The sequence below is a fragment of the Triticum aestivum genome, chromosome 3B, assembly GCF_018294505.1.
Source record: "Triticum aestivum cultivar Chinese Spring chromosome 3B, IWGSC CS RefSeq v2.1, whole genome shotgun sequence".
NCBI lineage: Eukaryota > Viridiplantae > Streptophyta > Magnoliopsida > Poales > Poaceae > Triticum > Triticum aestivum.
The window spans coordinates 822,786,171-822,805,075 of NC_057801.1; the positions used below are offsets into that span (position 1 = coordinate 822,786,171).

Below are 18,905 nucleotides of genomic sequence, written 5' to 3' on the forward strand. Positions count from 1 at the left end.
TTGCCATCGGGTCGTCTTGAGACTTTCATCGCAAACCGGTCCGATGCAACCAGTTAAATTGTCCCATTTGAATCATTTCTTCTTGCCTCTGGATGTCCGAGCTATTTGTCGTGTACGGCTATGTCCACATTTTGGGAATGATTTCATTGCCTAGGAACCCGAGACGAATGGACAATTTACAATTCGGAGTGCTTACTGGCTAGCTGCAGCAGAGCTCTATGCTCCTTCTTTAGCTTCCACAAACAGCGCCCATGATGGACACATGGAGGTTTGGAAGTAGTTGGAACCTAATTTGGGCATGCCCAGCCCCGCCTAAAGTTCTGTCTTTTGCTTGGTGTGCTGCAACGAATTCTTTGGCAACATGGAAAAATAAAAAGTGTAGGACTTTGGAGATTCGGGGTACTTCCCAGCCTGTGGCAGAGAGGATGAAGACATTTTTCATGTCTTCTGTGCTTGTGATAATGCACGTCAGCTGTGGCGAGCTATGTAGTCTCAGGTTTGGCCGCTTCGTGATGTTACCAGAATTATGCGCCATGATCATCTGCATCACAAATACTTATCTGGTAATTCTGGAAATTTCCATCTGGTAGTACTTAGCAAATGTAATTTGCACTGGCTATACAGGCTGAAGTTCTCATCCGGTAGTTCCTGGCCAATATTCTTCTGTAGTTCCGCAAATGACTTGTGCACTTCGAAGCTAGCCATGAACGAGGCCTCGGTGGTACCTATTGATTTTGAGCCGGTAGTTTTGGGTCTTTATATGAAAACCTAAAACTGAACAAAATTTAGAACAGTTTTGAGGTTTTAGTGAAGACTTTAAAAGAAAGAAGGAACATAGAAGGAGGTCACGGACACCAGTCCGATTAATTGCCTAATGATAGAGCGACGAAGTGAATCAAATCACCAGTATTTGACAAATCAAGCAATCCAAAAACTTGACAGGTATTTACCGCATCCAAAATTAATAAATAATTTTTATTATCAGAAAAGCTATCTGGCGAATCTTCACCGGGGGCCAAACCTAGCTACCGCTATATTGAGTGGGGTGGGGGTGGGGGGGGGGCGGTTTTGAAAACATGGGACCAAAAATGTTATATGTTTTGAAAGCTAAATCTAGTTTTTTTTTTTTAAAAACCCTAATTTTATATTTTTGAAAGAACAAACATCCCTATGTTTTACAAGTGATTTGTTTTCCTAACATGCAATGTGCATTTTTATGGGATTTTTACATCTGTGCCCCTAGTTCCTTAGTTGTACTCATTCATCCCCACGCTCTTAACTTTTGCTCACTTTTCCCCACTCCCTTGACTGAAACTCTCATAAATGGGAAAACTGGACGTTGTCGTCGGGTCAATGGCTTGACCGTTAACTCTGACAAGAGGGGCCGCGTAGGCGTGCATGCAACTGACCGCGGTCGTGGGGTAGCACGTGCCCCTGGAACATGCTAGAAACATCCCATAATATAAGAGGGGAAACCATGTCGCCCCTACCATTTTCCTGGCCCCATGTCCCCTCCCTGCTGCATTGTCTCCCTCTCTCACACCGCGTGGTCTCGGTCTCCTCCACCGCACTGTCTCGCTCTCCCCCACCGCATCCTTGTCCTCACCTTCATCGCCTCCCTCCTACCGATGGCGGACGTTCGTGGCGATGGCGTTCTCCTCATCGGGGCCATCGAGGATCTCTTCAGCACAGACAGCCTCCTCCCCGTCCTGCAAGACCTGGAGGTTAGAAACAGTGCCCTCGGGTACATTGTGTGCGACATGCTGATGAACCTCACAGTCGTCTACGACTCCCCGGTGAGTACACAAACATACGAGATGTTTGGCCACATCGCCGCTCCTCGCCTGGTGTCGTTGCGGTTCGAGTTCCCGCTCGCCCGTCTCGCCAACTTGGATTTCACCATAGAGAAGCTACCTTGCCTTGCCCAAGCATCCATCTGCCTACTCCACGAGACTCCTCAGCCATGGAGCTAGGAGGATGACGACGACGACGACGACAAACCAGACGCTACACGTCCGGTCATCACCAATCTATGCGGCCTCCTCGGTTCTCTGTCCAATGTCACCAGCTTGCAGCTATCCGGTTTCCAGGAAGTGGCACGTACGCACGCCGTGCTACTGCAGGCAGTGTTGGAACCTGCCGCGTGTTCCCAGACCTAAAAAGCCTTGCAAACTCTCTGGCGTTTGCTACACAACATTCCTGCCCTCGAAGGCTTGCTCTCAAAAGTTGCAAGGTACGTACGCTTGTTTGAAATGCCTATAGGGATTTGCGAATAAACAATACAATTGCAAGATTCAATGTATATCTGTCGCATAGCCAAGTGTCAGTATTGAGTGCTGTTTTTCAAGTCTTCTTTTGAAAAAGGATATGTTGAACCATGACGCAACTGGTCCTTGCGTATTAACCAGCACAACATACAGATTAAGTGGGATGGCAATTAAGTACACACAATTGAATGTTTATCCAAATTTGCTTTTTAAGGGCATGTTTATAATTTTTTTAAGGGAGCATATAGTTTATCATTTTGGCATAAACTCTTGTACGCATATAAAAGGCACGAACTTGTATGGTGTCACAAAGATCATAGTGTTTTGAATTTTAACTGATCTTTTCAGAATATTTTATTAGGTGTGCTAGCTACGTGTGGAATTAAAAATAGGACATGCTATATAGTACCCTATATACGCTTATGGTTCGGCCAATGATACTTTTGTTTTTTCAATGAAAATGTCCAAATATGGTACTCCCTTCATTTTTATTTACTCCTCATATTAGTTTTGACTAAGTCAAATTTTATAAAGTATATCAAAAACAGTATGAGCATTCACAATAACATATCTATATGATGTGAAAATATATTCAATGGTGAATCTAATGGTATTAATTTGGTGATGTAAATTTTTTAAACCTTATAGATTTTGATTTTAGACAAAGCTACGATGCAAAGTAAATTAAAACAGAGGAAGTAGTTACTTTGTCATATATTTAATTAATTAACAGTCAATATGTTTACTATGTAATTAATTAGCAGCAGTGGCGAGAGGATACATATGCTCGGAAATGTGATGAAGAAAAATATTTGGAGACTGCGACAATGGCAACAAACCTCAAGTTGGTGCAAATCATTCATGGAAATAACAAGCTGAGGTCCAAGATAGAACAGAAGCTACCGTGGGCTACAATCACCAAATGAAGATAGAGAAAGTGGACTTGGTTTGTGCTTTTCTTTAAAACGTCACTGGGGGGATTCCCAACCTGAGTTTTCATTGAGAATGACATTCTTCGACACCCTGCTGTGAATCAAATAACCTTCTTTAAAAAAAAACCTTCTTGGACACCCTGTTTATCCGTCTGGAAATGTACTGCGTATTTGGAATGTATTGCGTACTTGACCATTTAAGATGTTTGTTATATTTCTTATCGTGAATATTTATGAATGATAAATACAATAACGTACATGCACATGTACCACTTGGCATGAGTGGTAAGCTATTTCAAAATGAACAAAATACACATGCGCGCGAGTGCTTACACACACTTCTGGCTTGGTGTGTGGCTCCCTTCCCTTTAATGAACTCACGATAACAATGTTTTTTTAAACATCAATTACAACATGGATGCACACACGCATTTACACTATTTATATATGTGACGTGGATTCAGCGGAGCTAATCGCGACAAGGAATGGGTTGTACTTGGCGCGTCAGATTGGCTGTACTAGGGTGGAAATTGAGTCAGACTGTTCCTTTGCTGTGGATGCTATTAATCAGATAGAGGACTAGTGCAAACATCTGATCTTGGACTATGCAACGATATCCTTCATACATTGTTTTAGGGAGGCCAATCAGGTAGAAGATGAATAGCAAAGAACTCTCTGAGTAATAGATCTTCAGTTTTTTGGGAGGATGAAATCCCTGATTTTATTTCTCATCTGCTGTAAACGACATGTCTATTATTTGAGGAATAAAATCTATTTGCCGTCAAGAAAAATCATACACATGCACTTGCACCTTTTTTCACAACGTTTTGACAGTGAACTAACGAGAAGAGTATCTTCTTTTTGACAGTGAACTACCGCGGAAAGTATTAGTGTTTGGTTTGACGCTATCTGTTATGTTGCACTAGATGACCCGGTTGCGCCCATGTCACAAAAAGCGAGAGAGAACCAATCATTCAAACCATGTAAGTAACTGTAGTTTAGAGATTGGTAATAAAATCCTTGACGCACAAGGAAATAGAGACTTAGGTACGATGCTTATACATAGCGCTATATATTACATTGCATGGTGGCATGATAGCCCAAAACATAGTTATGATGTCAGTTCTTGATACATTATTTACATTAGTTTTGGAAAGCTAGATACATAGGCAGACACACATCATATAGATATCCTTGGTCTTTTAGCCTGTGGTCGAGTTGTCCTACTAGAGGGAAAGACCAAGATGTGCAACCATGGTGCAAGGGGGTAACTCAAACCAATTACTGAAACCATTATATTTGTGAGTAATAAGATTTAAAGGAGATAATTGGATGATATCCTTACAATGGTGGTTTATATTGCAGTCCATCGGAGCACAGTAGACAACGAACATTAACCCACATCAAAAGAAAGTTACGAAGGCAGTTCATGATTGCTTATTTACATTGGTTATCTATAAAGCAAACTACATAGCTCGCTACATTATATATATATATAATTCTTCTACTTTCATGTGGCCGAGTTTTCATGGTTGCATTGATAGATGGATCAGTTTAAGATTGATTGGCATCACGTAAGGATTTACATACTATATTGAAAAGGCAATAGGAAAATGGCGCATGGAATATAATTTTTTTAAAGCATATGCTAAATAATGTGGTTTTACTGATAAGCAACCTTGGTTTGGTAAGCCACATTGGTATGGTATGTAAGAGACAAAAGTTGTTGTTTCATATATATATTTATGGCCATGTTTCTACGCACTGTTGTAATTAGTCTGGGGTATTCTATGAAAGATGGTTTAGCATAGAAAAACAAATATGATGATACATGAAGTAAACATTGCACATAATTAGTGGTTTTATGATTAAAAATAAACCTAGAAACGATAAATATTACTACCAACCATACTTGAGTGTAGGCCCATAATCCACAAAATCAGAAGTACACACATGCATGCTCGGTAGCCTTAACCCTAATGATAGATTTAAGGAAAATGACGCACATGGTCGATATTGGAGGAGACATGCATACCTCAGCAGCATGTTCAGCCCTGCACTCAGCACTGGTAATAAGTGTTTCCCTTGATGCAACAATGGCCTTGGCGAATTCTTGTTGTATTCTTCCATATCATCCACCGGCACATTGCTTTCTTTGCTATCATCTTCCTATAGGTTGCCGTCGTATTTATTACCACTTTTAGATAGGAAAGAATGTTATTTTATAAATAAATAACCTAAAAACTTGTGAAGTGTGTGGAGGTGGTTAATTTAGTAGTATTAATAAATTAGATTAGTAGAAAGTTATTGACATGTGGTTAATGTTGTAGTATTAAGAAAATGTGAAATATATGAATTTACCAACATATGAAATAACAAAACAACGCCAAATAACATACTATCAACGGTCTGCGATTCCAGACGAGCAAAATACAAATGTATGCAGCGCACCATCGGTTTTTGAACTCCCATTCATAGGCGTATTAATCAAGGCATCTGAACTACAACATTGCAGATTACATAGTATGTCCACAGAATCATGGAGGTTCAATCCTATATCTATATGCCTCTCATTTTAGCCATGGAAAAAGGCTCAGGATAAACACACGTAACTGTGTAAGGCTCCTTGCTCCCCGAACAGTCAAGAAAACGACGGGCATGGTGGATCTGTCGAAAAAACGCTGGCTTGGAACAACTTTTTCTGGAAATAGATGCCCTTGCTATATTTCTACGCATGCGCCGAGCTCGTGGACTGGTGCGCACACACACACACACACACACACACAAATAGGTCGCAATCGACACAGCAACGAGCTCGCGTATATATAGGAGAGGAGGTACAGCAGCTCCTTCCAGGGACAGAGCTCGAGCGCAACTACGTACGCATCCCAGCATGGCTTTTACTTCCAGAACCGTGGCTGCGTTCCTTTGCGTGCTCCTGGCCTCACTCATGTTCCTCGCGCAGGACACATTCGCCGCCAGAGGTATCATCAACTCTCTGCTTCTCAGTGTCGTTCAGCGTCTTTTCCTCATGTCTAAAATAGCTGCAACTCAATCTTCCTGTGCATGAAAGGGCCGGCCCTGAGGGGGGCAGGGAGGCGGCCGCCTCGGGACCCCAAAATCCAGTGGCCCCTACTGGGGGGTGCGTCCAACCACACCATCGGTGGATCAACACAGCCCTGCTGGGCCAGCACATGAGCTACCAAATTAGATTCCCGATTACAATGCTCAATAAGAACCTTCCTGAATTCCTCTAAAAGACTTAGAAATTCGTCAAGTATAGGGACAGCGACCATCGAATATCCCGTGTTTTGTTTAAGTGCTTCAACAATCACCAAATTGTCCATTTGAATATATATGGAGTTGCATCCAATATTCAGTGCTAGCTTGAGGCCCTCCACAAGTGCGGCAGCTACCGCAGAAATAATATCAGGACCAAGTTCTAGCTTTGAAGTTGAAGCAGCTATGAACATACCTTGGTGATCTCGTATAATTGCTCCGCATGATCCTGAATAGTCATCCTACAAAAAAGAGGCATCAACGTTTAGAGCTAGCTGACCTGTAAGTGATTTTCTCCAATTGTGTATCCGTGGTGTAGTAGCATCACTGTTTCAAATAGCCCGCTATAGCTCCGTTATAGCACGCTATAGCGTTTATAAAAGGTCTTGCGCTAAGAGACTTTGGTCCAAATAAATGAACAAATATTTTAAATAGCGCGCTATAGCTCCGCTATAGCACGCTATAGCATTTGGAAGAGGTCCAACGCTAAGATTCTTAGCGCGCTATTTAAAACTATGAGTAGCATGCTTGCCGGCAGCTCGAACAAAATTCAGCGCCAAAGCTTGTATCGCACCTGCTGTACGGACATGATTTTGGACCTCCTCACCCCTGACTATCAAGCGCCGTTGCCAGCAAATATACCAGCATGTAACCGCCACAATATCTGGGATCTGGACCACGTCCAAATATTGCTTGTGATTAATCTGGTCACATAAGAGAGCCTCGATCACTTCTGCTCCTGATTTCTCTCTAGTGCAAATGGCGCCTATTATTCCATGTAGCTCGAGAAGCCTCCACAGCTCTTTAGCTCGGCCACACTGAAATAAAACGTGAGATACATCCTCTGCACATTTTGCAGATCGGGAATTGCCCTGAGGTAGTTATATGGCGATATATGCTAGTACCCCCATACACGGGACAGAGTTGTGGAGACATAGCCAAAGGAAGATTTTGACTTTCCCAGGAACCTTAAGTTTCCAGAGAATTTCCCAAACAGGATGAGGTGTCGAACCCTCACAAGCAGTATGGTTTTTAGTAGAAGGAATATAACTATCTTCCGCTGCCAGTAATAAGCTGAGCGAACACTAAAAATGCCAGATTTTGTTAAATGCCATGCAACAAAATCTTCTGTTTCATTCTGATAAATTGGACAGATGGATGTCTCCCGTAAACATTTCCCAGGTTTGCTTCCGGTTTGTGGGTATTTGGACATGAAGACGTGTCTGCGGACATTTGCAGCAACGCGGACATTTCCCAGTAATGGCGTTGTTGGAGATGCCCTAAGCATAAGAAGAATAGTATCTTGAGATTTTAGACTAATGAAAGCACCAATTGAAATCTATGACTTGAACCTAATGGTCTGGAGATACCACTGTCCTTCTAAACATCCAACGACAGGTTGGTTCGCATCACGGCGTGGACTAGGGCCGCATGGTAGCACGGTCTTAGCTATAAAGGGTGCATTGTATTTTTTCACTCAAAAAAATGAAAATCGGTGCGCTGTATTTTCAGAACGGAAATGTTAACGCCCACATGTGTGGGCGTTTGCACATCGCCCACACGCCTCCATCACCACTTATTTTGCCACGTATGAATAGATGACATCAGCAGAATTTTTTTTGGTTTTCGGCTTAAAAATGTTGTATCTCCTAAATAAAAAGGCGAACTAAAAATCCGTTTTCACCATTAAATCCGTCTCGACGAGATCTTCAAAACTAGACCTCATGTTGATATGTTTTGACGAATTATTATTTTTTTGCCAGAAGTTGCCACGATGTTTACACTGCAGTTGCCATAGGGCTTAAACTAAAGTTGCCATGTGGCAATTTTAGTTTGTAGATCATGGTAATTTTAGTATTTTGATGATGGCAACTCCAGTACTTTGACCATGAAAATTATTTTTTGTATGAACCATGGCAATTTTACGTGCATGTATCATGGCAATTTTAGTTTATGGTTCATGGCAAGTCTAGTTTCTTAATTCCCCGTTTTATAAATGTCAAAATTTACTTTTAAATGTAGAAGAAAATAGCTGAAACATATCATGGCAACTTCAGTGTAAACATAATGGCAATTCATATGCAATAGACATGGCAACTTTTAATCCAAAAAAAAAAATTCATCAAAACATATCAACATAGGATCTAGTTTCGAAGATCGCATCGCGAGGGATTTAATGGTGAAAACGGATTTTCAATCGGATTTTTCGTTTAAGAGATAAAACATTTTAAAAACTGAAAATCTAAAAAGATTCCTGCATGCATGCATGTGATGACGTGGCAATTTGTTTACATTAAAAACGTGTGGTGCGTCTCCCTTCCTGCCACACGTGTGGCAGTTAGCGCGACCCTTTCAGAAAGACGGATTGATTCATCAGTAGTAATGTAATCGGATCTCCAGATTTAAACGGCGTCTTGTATTTAAATTATCTTTTTTTCAAACTGTTGTAGGTATATTATTCTCGAAGAAAGAGGGGTTAGTTGGTCACAACCGAATCAGATGGGATGTCAGCTTAAAAAGGAAACACATCCTTAATACGGAGTGGTACTTGGCACATATACCATGAAAAACGATATATAGATGGAGGTACTCGCGTCACGCTTGAGGAAATAAGAAGAAATTTAGCTGAGCGTACGTAGGTATGCGAAAACAAATATGAAGTTTACTGAAGTCAAACTTTATGAAGTTTGACCAAGTTTATAGAAAAACAATATGAACATTTACAATAACAAATCTATATATGTGAAAACATATTCGATGGTAAATCGAATGGTATTTATTTGGTATTGTATATGTTACTAGTGTTTTCTACAAATTTAGTTGAAGTTTATAATTTTTTACTTTAAGCAAAGCTAATTTGTTGAATAAATAAAAACAGGGAGAGTAGTTACTATGTCGCATATTGAATTAATTCGCAATTAATATGTTCGTTAACTAGTTTCATCGGTGTGCACATGTAGTGGCAAGAGGATCCATATGATCCGCAGAGTGACGAAGAACAAGATTCGGAGACTGCAACAATGGTAACAAGCCTCAAGTTTGTACGCATCGTTCATGGAAACAACAAGATGATGTCCAAGATAAAAAGGAAGCTACCGTGGGCTACAATCACGAAATGAAGACTGAGAAAGTAGACTTGATTTTTTGCTTTTCATTGGTACGTGCCCCTCCGTATCAAGAATGATATGTAGACTTTTTTGAAAAGGGCGGGGGGGGGGGGGGGGGGCATTCCCCAAATGAATTATGGTCCTAATAAGCCACCCATTTCCGAGAAAGGCACCCTTGGAGGTTGGAGCATGGAGATCGATACAAGTACGGCCGAAGCATGGATAAATTAGCTACTGAACATTCGTTGTCCATATAAGCATTGTGATGCAAGATTATCTGTCGTTCTTTTCCCTTTTCTAATAAATGCCACCGAGCGGCATGTGTGCCTGCGGTGTGTGATTATCTACAACAGAAGGAGAAGAAATGCCATGCCATGTTTATGCGGCAATAATCTCTTTGTCCATGTGTTACTATTTATATCCCTCGCAACAATTAATATGGGCTTTAAGTTTCCTATGAGACTGATCTAATTTTCTTGACTATTTTATTATATATTCCAATTCTAAAACACTACATCTCATCCAGGCAACCGGGATTTCTACCACGGAATTTGCTCTATCGACAAAGATTTGCCCTCGATCGCGTCCTTTGAGACTTTTGTCGCAAACATTGTAAGGATTGTTGTGTTGAATAGCTCATTGAGATAACTTCTTTTTGTGGCTATTATATTATACTTCCTCCGTTCTAGAAAGACTAAAGTTGTAGGTTTGTCCTAAATCAAGCTTGCTTAAGTTTGACCAAATCTATAGGAAAATGCAGCAAGATCTACAACGCCAAGTACACATATTACTAAAATATATTTCATAAAAAAAGACCATGGTTCTTATTTGGTGTTCCAGATATTAATACAATTTTCTGTAGATTCGATCAAACTTAAACAATTTTGACTTAGGAAAAAAACACATAACTTGAATTATTTTGGAATAAAGGTAGTAATATCTTACCCAAATAGTACTAGCAGAAAGTATCATATATATGCTACAATTGATGCATCACAGAGAACATTGCTTGATGGCCACCCAAAATGGTTGCACAAAGCACATACTTTGTTCCTAAGTGGCTGCATCCAGAGTAGACCAAATTTATCTTGGGTTTTATCAATGTGAGAAAATGCATAATATCAACTTAATCTGGCAGAGTTGCCATGCTTGCGTGTGAACAGCACATGTGCTTTAAGCTATGTGTTGCAAGATATATATGCAATGTTTGGATGGCAGTGCGTGGTCGTTCTGAACACGGCGAAAACTGGTTTGGGCTATCTCACCATTCACATTTTCATGGTGATGTGTGGCTTTTAATTTTTAGACCAAAAGCACACTCCCCACTTTATAAAGTAGAGCAACATCATTGAATACAACCTTGGTACCACACCAAGTTCAGACTGTGAAGCTCAACTAATACATAACTCATACATAAGATCAATAGTACATAACATAAAAAGGTCCACGTGGATATTAGATAAGGCAAAAGGGATTAGCGCTAAGAAAAAAACACCTAGCACACCGTAAACAACACCGAGAGGTGGCACCGGAAAGGGCGATCTAGTTCTTGTGTAGATCAACAACATCATCCATGAACTCTTTCATCAACGCATTAATCTGCACACCTAGTTGATCTTGTTGCGCTCTTGCCGCTTGGACACAAGTAATACTGTTGTAGAAACATAGCGGTTTTGAAGAGGCAATTAGCCGGGTTAACCAAAAAATCACCTTTAATCGCCATCTTATTCCTAATCATCCAAGTGACCAAGACCACCTTCATTATGATCGTCCAAAACAAATATAAAATAGCTTCTAATAAATATATCATGTACGATAACCTGAGGTGAAATGGATAGGAGTTACCTCTAGTGGTGGCTTATTTGGCAAGTCAAATGAAGGCGGCATTGACATAGATTCAAAAACCCCAACTGAAATACTTACTTTGGAATTATATATTATTCAAAAGACAAGGCCATGAAAGCTCTGGTAGGAGCTTTCTTTTGCATGTTTTCAATGGAGGTAAGTTTGGATCATCAACATCTATGATGTACCTTTCCTTGAGCAGTTTTACTACATATAAGCTCGTTGTTTCAATAGCCTAAGATGTGTTGTTTTAAAAATATGCTGCCTACATGCCCGACCCATGTCTATGTGGTGGTTAAATTGCCAAAAAGATAAGCAAGAAGTGCATGTTCTCCCATATCAAGTATATTTACTTAACGTGTCATAACAATAGAAAACATTAAGAAGAGTCGACGTCAAAAAGCTATTGCAGAAGAAAAAGCATCAAGATTTGCACTATATGTGATGCACCTATATTGTCAAAATAACCAAGCATTCTAGGCACACACTAAATTAAGGCATGATACTTAACAGAGACTACTGAGCCACATTTGTAATTTGAGCAAACAATACACAAGCATGCATAAAGGTAAGTCAATATTTTTGCAATCATGAATGGAAAGCTCTGGTTGTAATGTCTCGACTTTGTGATGTGGAGGAAATATCTAACTATAAAAGTATTTAAAACATATAACAAATATGTAATGTGTTGATGCTAATTATTTATTTTAGAATGGTACCAATAAGTTTTAGCGAGTATTTAACAAAAAAACTACCATAATTCGTGAAACCGTGCCTACAAACTACCACTTTACAAATTTGCACTGAAAACTACCACTTTTTCACTAATTCTTTACAAAAACACTAATGACTGATTTGGACAAAATTAAACTCGATTATGACAGCGCCGCCGGAGTACTTCATCTTCTCCGCCTCCGGTGAAGGCATCCGCCGCCTCGATCTCTTTCTCCGGTGACCCTCTTGCCCGCACAACCTCTCCTCCTCCCCACGCGCAGTTCGCCGCCCCGCAAATTGCCGGAACCGCACTTCGCCGCATCCCCGACCACCCCGTGCAGCTCCCCGTCACCTTCGTGAGTGCTCCCTGCTTCCCCTCTAGTCCCTCCCCCCCCCCCCCCCGGTTACTTGCCTCATCAACGCCGTGGCCGAGCGCCGGAGCTCATGCTCCGAACCGCACGCGCACGCGCACGCCCGCGGTGCTCATGGCCGCTCCTTGCCATGCGCACCGTGGTCGCTGTCCCCGTACCACGCGCGTTCGCCCACACCTCCTACGCCCGGACCGTGCCCCCGCCACGCACGGCTCGCCACTGTCGTGCCCCTGTTGCTACTCCTCGCATGTTGCGGCTCCCCCGGCCGTGCCCCCGCCTCCGGCCGCCCAGGCTCCCCACACCCGCCGCCCTTCGCCGCTGGAGCTGCTCGCCGCGGCAGCCGCGGGTCGCCGCAGGTCGGCGCTGGAGCCGCCGCGGGTCCCCGCCGGAGCCGCCCGCCCAGCGCCCTTCGCCGGCGGCCGCAAGCTCCTCGGCCGCCATCAAATAGATTTTGCTAATGTGCCATGTCAACGCTTACATGTGGGCCCAACTAATCAAAAACGTGTTTAAAAGAGGCAAACCGGACTCTTTTCAGACATGGTAGTTTTTAGTCAAGGATTAGTGAGAAAATGATAGTTTCCAGCACAAATTTATAAAGTGATAGTTTGTAGGAACGTTTTGACGAAATGTGGTAGTTTTAGCCTTGCAAAAAGGCTCAGGATAAACACACGACTGTGTAAGGCTCCATGCTCCCCGAACGGTCAAGAAAAAGACGTGCATGTGGTGGGTGTGTCCAAACGCTGGCCTCCAACGACTTCTTGTGGAAATGGCCGTCGCCAGAGGCCAGAGCTTGCACGATCACAGCCAGGACTCGTGGACTTCTTGTGGAAATGGCTGCCTGGCGCATCTGGAACGGGCGATCGGATTCGCCGCTACATTTCTACGCTCCTGGATTGGTGCGCACACAGACAAACAAGTCACAGTCGACACAGCCACGAGCTCGCGTATAAATAGGAGAGGAGGTACAGCAGCTCCTTCCAGGGACAGAGCTCGAGCGCAGCTACGTACGCATCCCAGCATGGCTTTCACTTCCAGAGCCTTGGCCGCGTTCCTGTGCGTGCTCCTGGCCTCACTCATGTTCCTCGCGCAGCACGCGTTCGCCGCCAGAGGTATCGTCAACTCTCTGCTTCTCAGTGTCGTTCTCCTCGTGTCTAAAATAGCTGTAATTCAATCTGCCTGTGCATGAACGTTGCTACCGCAGGTACTTTGAGCAACGAGACGCCATACGGGGTCACCTACAAGGCCCCGCCCGGTGGTTATGGGAGTTCTCCTCCATGATAGGCCGGAGATGATGATACTTGGAGCAGCGAAACACAAATACGTACGGCGGAGCATGAATAAATTTGCACTAGTTGCTGATATAAAGCAAAGCATAGTGATGCACGGTTTTATGTTGTTATTGAGTTTCCCTTTATATATATACAAATAAACACCCTTGTGGTGGTTTGCGTGCTATCTTACCTCGCGAGTCATCTGAGTTTGGCTGACGCCGAGTATCTTCGGTTCGCATCAAAGTTATCAAGTCTCTGCATGAACTAAGTTACAGTCATTATATAGCTGGACACTGAATGGGTCGCGAGGCTTTCGCCTCGTGGACACTACCTTGTACCTTGAACGAATACTGGAGTGAGAAGAAAAGCCGCCGCGACAAGTTCATGCAGAGAGGCGGGGAGACTTTTATTCCATCTTCAGGGAGCCGCCGCCGTCTCGCCTTCCTGAGTAGGACACAAACTCTAACAAGATTGAAAAAAACGACTAAAAACGGAGCCCTCCCGCCGGCCCTTGCCAGGATCCACCGCGCCTCCATGGTCCTACGGCCACCGGAGATGAGGTCGACCTGCGTCGGCGCCGGCGAGAGGCACAAACCCTAACTTTCTTTCTTGAAGGAACTTGTCTGGTGTTTTATGTGCACATTCTGCTAGATTAAAAATTTGCTTACCTTGCATGCCCTGCAGTTTCGTTAACTTAAACTGAATAGTTCTTTTGTTTCATGTAGCTCGGCTTTTAATACTTGATGATGATACTCCTTGCTAACGGAATTAGTTGCAATGTATTTCAATGCAATTTATATAATTGTAATGTATATTCATACATGGATTAATATATAAGAACTTTTTTCCATCTGGGCAACCCCCTTTCCATAAAGGGTGTGGCTAGGTCTAAACTTAACCATGTCTTAGTCATGTGATATACTCCAAAAGGATTTCAACGTCGAAAAGAAAGAAAAGAAAATGGATCTCAACGTGAGATCTTCTAAATATAGTATCAATACATAACGCAAGACTGTTCCATTAATTGCTAGATAATATAAGAAATGAAATTAAAACGCATGTTTTATTGTATTTTGAAACAAATTATTCAATATAAATAGCATCATAGAACGTAAACTTGTGCGATTTTTTCAAGCATGGTTGGGTGTCTGCATGCAAAATATGTTAAGAGTGAGGGATCACCTATTTTATTACTCGTTGTGTGAAATATTCCACATATTTGGACATCTGAGCAGATCTCAGCAAAAAGATAAATCTGGTCAGAACAGTGTATGAACTATAAAGTTTTTACAGACAAGTCCAAATGAGTTAAACTTGGGAGCACACCTCATGCATCAACTTATCTACCACCCCCAAAAAATGATATTTTTCTAGTATTTTCTAGTTGTCCGCGCGGGTGCAGCTAATCCCGGAAGTAGAAACTCCGCGTCCGTATTTTTCTAGCCTTTCTATGGAGTGTTCTACACATTCCTTTTGTTTTATAAAGTAACTAGGCTGATGGCACAGGTTTCCGTGTCAATAAATTCTTATAATAGCATGAACGGAATTCTCTATATTCGGACGGATACCTGACAAAAAGTAAATGCCAACATGCAACACCGTAGCAACAATATGAATCGAGTTTTCAATTTTTGATTTGGTCAACAATTACTTGCGAAGCTTTCTCATTCAAGTGGGGTATTCAATGGACAACCAAGAGAATTATGGACAACCATATCGCTGCCTCGCTGCGAATGACTTTTGCGCTTCGTAGCTAACTGGGCTTGACCGGTCTAGACATGCTGATCGATCGAATTGCTCATAAATACAAAGTAATGGGGGATAATGGGCCTTGAGGCCCATATAAACGTGGCGCCCTCTATAGCTTGTTGGACAAGCTAGGAGGAGGACCCCTCCCCGGTTGGCGGCCCAAAAGGGGACACCACCCCAAATTGTCCAAGCCCTCTCCCTCCACCTATATATATGAGAGAGGGGGCGCCTCATAGAGACACAAGTCTCTTTGATTGCGGGTGCCCTTTCTCTAATTCTCTCTTCTAATTATTGATCTAGACTTGAAGTAGTTTTAGATTTCTCTAGTCCTCATGAGAGAGAAGCCTAGTGAGGTTCTTCTCCCTCCTCTAGTATTCCAGCAACCCTAAGCTCTTAATCGGCGGAGTGTTGCCGGATCGTGAAGCCCGTACGTGTGTAATTCGTAGAGAGGACATGCACCAACACATCTTCGGCTGCAACTCGAAGTTGGTAACGATCCGATTTAACCTTGGATGCATCTTCATAGTGATCCAGCATCTTTATTGTAGGGCGAATTTTTTTCTACTACATTTCTCAATAAGCGGATCTCGAGGGATTCAGTCGGTATTTGTCTTTGTTGGATCAGATCCAATATTTGTTTGTCTGCGTTCTTGTGTCTAGGTTTGATCCTTCAGCCTACGTTTCTCTTCACCGGCAGCGGTTGTTGTTTTAGCGCATTGGTCCTTTGGGGCCTTAGCCCAATGACTTTTCGGTTGTCTACTACAACAAGGTTGGCCGACATTGGCGAGGGAGGGGCGATGGCGGCAACACGTTTGACTCGCTCCAGTGCTTCTAGTCGTCGCTAGATGGTTTAAGAATATGGATGTAATTTTTGTTACTTCTGATGTTCTTCGTACTGCAAAGATTTGATGAATAGATTGAAAGTTTTTTTAAAAAAAAAAAAGCACAGATGGATCGCTCAACAAATGCTCATGGGCCACCAACGCGTCACCATCCAGTTCTACCTCTCCGTCGTCCCGATTCCCGGATTGAACACTTGCTCACCGATGCTGCTTCAACGAGGCCTTGTTCCTTCCTGCAATACACACCTCCGGCTGACAAGCGTAGAGAACCACATGACGGTGCTGCGGACAGTCTCTCATCGATGCCGCTTCAATGAGCCGTGTTCCTTCCATCTTGCACTGCACACCTCCGGCAGACATGCGTAGAGAACCACGTGACGGTGGTGTTGACACTTCACCAAGGCACTGTCCACCCAATACATTCTGTTTTGGAGATGTAGGCGTACGCACGTCACGTATGTCCAAGCCAATCGCGCGCTTACAAAGGGAACAAGGAACTGTTGAATGAAGAGGATGACTTTGTTGATACAATCATTGTAAAGATGGCAGACTCCCAAATCTGCACCTTGCCGCCACCAAAGCCATAGAGATGGCCATAGTCTGGGCCTCCGAACCTTGCCGGGGACACTGACACATTTTGCCAAGTCCTCATACGCACGCACCTCGTGTTGCGGTCCTGGTTCACCATGAAATCTGGTCAATTCATGTACAAAACACGGCGTGCGCATCCTTGGTCGGACCGTAACCTGGACGTCCGACGTCTCTGCCATTTCTACCCTGATGGAACCACCTCCTCATGCCTTTCTATCTCTCACTAGTACCCTCCCTGCTCTACCCTACCTGTGCCCCGTGGCGAGACTTACCTGGCTCCCCAGTAATGTTTGCACCCATTATTGATGATTGCATCCGTCTTTTCTTAGATTTTTGCCCCTTAAAACATGAACATTGTGCAACACTAAATACGGTATCCGGTAATTTAGCTACCTTAGCCCAGGTTCATCCTTCGGATCGGAGAACCCCCTTTGTTTATTCTTGTTTTGTTCGTAGACGATGTATCTTTATTTGATATGAAATAAATGTTGGAAATATGAGCAATTTTCCGAATGATTTTATTACCAGAAATACTAGATAAAGCATGACTACTATAGCAAATATAAAGCAAGTCATGCAATCTGACAAAGAGAAGGTAAACATCGTCTGCATATATGAACGTGAGGTAAACACATCTAGAACAGACACTAGATGAAGATGCTTATACCACATAGAACCTAACACACAGGCGGAGCTCCCGGTAGGGCGAGGTGTAGCGCTCGCCCTACCTTGATTTGGAGCGGAATTTTTTATATAGGTATACGTATATGTAATGTATACGTACAGAATCCATCGATGAAAAGTCACGAGAAGAAAAACCATCGCCGTCCCGCGTTATTGGGCCTAATTGGGCCAGATGTAATCCTCTGTTCGCGAATGAGGGAGCAGGCTTCTCGACCTCCAGACTCCGGTGAACGGTCAATCCTCTGTTCCTCGCTTCAGAGTTCACACGAGAGAGGAGGAACCCTAGCCGCCTAGCCGGATCATTCACGGAGTGACTGCCGCGTGTTCCCGTTCCCGGTGGCCAGCAGCAGTGGCTCCCGTTCCCGGCGGCAAGCAGCAGCGGCTCCCGTTCCCGACAGCAAGCAGTAGCAGCCAGCAGGAGCGCGCGCACGGGGGCTGTGCTGGCGCCCAGCAGGACTGCAGTCCACGTGTGAGCGGCGCCGCGGCGTGCAGGCTTGGCGTGAGGCCGGCAGCCAGCAGTAGCGACAACCGGCATTCTGACGAAGATGGACACGAAGAGAAAAAGGCTCCCAAAGACGAATGGGAGAGGTATGTTTCTGAATTTTAGTGTCATTTTCAGAGAATGACTTAGCAATCTATAATCCACTGATTTTAGTGAGATTTTGTGTGATGGATTGCAGATTTGACAAGACATTTTGGGAACAACACGTGAGGATTTCAAAACTCAAAAGGCAAGTTTTAAAAGTAAAGTAACAACTTACAACAAAGGTTCGGTAGAGAAGTATGAAACTCGTGTGGATAGATCTTTGGGCATTGCAAGTTATCAAGCATTACAAGGTGAACCATTTCCTGGACATGATGAATCCACTTCTTCTTTGAACAAGGGGAATTTTTTAGAGTTACTTGATTGGGTCAAAGAAAGGTACCCGTAAGTGAAGCTTGCATTTGATGAACTATGTCCTAAAGATGCCAAAATGACTTTTGGAACCATTAAAAAAACTTCCTAAGCATTGTGCAATGGCAGTCACCAAATCAATCAAAGAAGAGATGGAGAGTGTGTTACAGTGAGCTTGGGATATTCAAAAGTCTAGGTCTTGGTAAAATTAAAGAAGACTTTCAAAAGAAGGGTAGGGCACTGCCATTTCCTGGGCTTCTAGGCGCCATTAAAGCTTCATTATTGATTGATATGTTTTAGGTTGTTCTTCTATTTAGAGAAACATGTTTACATTTTCTTTGTATTTGGTTATTCCGTT

The 18,905-nt window shown here is 43.0% G+C and overlaps 1 long non-coding RNA gene across 1 annotated transcript; it reads left to right on the top strand.

The window, feature by feature from the left end:
• The first annotated feature begins 13,482 nt into the window (after positions 1-13,482).
• On the top strand, positions 13,483-13,945 carry LOC123066859 (uncharacterized). The gene is made up of 2 exons (XR_006431458.1): positions 13,483-13,624; positions 13,717-13,945. It is a non-coding gene; the product is annotated as an uncharacterized lncRNA (long non-coding RNA).
• Positions 13,946-18,905: the final 4,960 nt, after the last annotated feature.